We start from the raw sequence: 1,580 nt of genomic DNA, 5'->3' as shown, positions 1-1,580 counted from the left end.
TGTGGGACTGGCTCTAGTGGCTGTAATTCTGCACCAAGGTTGAATTATGGGAAAGAGACTTAGATATGGTATTAGGGGACCACTAAGGTCTATATAAAAGAGACTTCAGATACAGTAGTTGGACCCCTAAGGTCTATATTAAAGAGACTTCAGATACAGTATTAGGGGACACTAGGTCTATATAAAAGAGACTTCAGATACAGTATTAGGGGACCACTAGGTCTATATAAAAGAGACTTCAGATACAGTATTAGGGGACCACTAAGGTCTATATAAAAGAGACTTCAGATACAGTATTAGGGGACCACTAAGGTCTATATAAAAGCATCCAAAGAGCACCATGTCATGGGACCTTTAAAAGCTTCATGTATACTGAATGATAAATTTCACTGAGATTTCACCATTCCTGACCAATAAGGAATGGACAAAGCTAAAATAAAAATATGTAGCAAAAAACAGCAGAAGCTTAAGCACAACAAATTATGTCATGCAAATGTCTGCCCATGTGTCCTTTCAAGACCATTGTCGGTTATTGAAGCCAAAGCACTCGGCAGCAGTGGTAGACCATGTGGCTTGACATAGATAATTGTAAACAGTGTGTGTTCATTTATCCTCTTCTAAAGGTTCACACTTCATTAATCTGACTCCAGCATTGAAGTGACTCTCCCACTCCTTCACTGAGAGTTAGATATGGATGTGCACACACAAACAACGCTTTGATTTAGCTCATAAGCTTCTCTAACATTACCTGCTTGAATGCATAATACTTACTCTAAAGCTTTTCTTTCATTTAATTAAAAACAAATTTGATTATGATGGTGGTCACTTGATCGAGGATACATGTATAACTTTTGAAATATTTTAACAATCTACCTTCAGTAGAGATGAATCAAGACTTTATGTGCAGCAAGCAAAGTTAAAATGCAGAGCTCATAAAGAATTGATTTCAAAATACTTTTGCTGGTTTATAAATCACTAATCACAGTTAGGGACACTAACTGTCAGGGACCAAATTACATTTCTGATCTGCTCCTACATTATGAACCACCCAGACCTCTCAGGTCACCTGGGACAGGTCTGCTTTCTGTCCCCAGTGTCAGGACTAAACTAGTAAAAACATGCTTATTTTAACCAGCACTCATTGTTTTAAAAATAACGATTCAAAGAATGGCAATTCAGTGAAATTTCAACCCTTTGTTGAACAGAGAGCGCCATTTAGTGGGCTCAGAAAATAAATAAAATGGATCATGAAGCATCACTTGGCCATCACTATCCAGAACAGCTTCACTGCCCCTTGTCATAAACCAGGTTTGGAAAAATGCTAATTCTCCCAGTAACTAAGTTTCCATCCACTTGTCAATCAAATTATCTGAAGTTTGGTAAAAAAAACATCATGCAAATAAAGCTGGTGAAAGTTTGTTTCCATCCAACGGCTTTAAAGCCAATAAAAACCTGTGCATAATGACGTCACATGCCGTTTTGCGATCAAATTGGCAAATCAAATTAATTTTAGACATTTTAAGGTGTTTCCATTCATGTTTGCACCGAATCGCACAACATTCAAGCAAACATTTGCGAAC

The sequence above is a fragment of the Etheostoma spectabile genome, chromosome 10 (assembly GCF_008692095.1).
Source record: "Etheostoma spectabile isolate EspeVRDwgs_2016 chromosome 10, UIUC_Espe_1.0, whole genome shotgun sequence".
In the NCBI taxonomy this organism is placed as follows: Eukaryota; Metazoa; Chordata; class Actinopteri; order Perciformes; family Percidae; genus Etheostoma; species Etheostoma spectabile.
Note: the sequence above shows the minus strand (reverse complement) of the source record.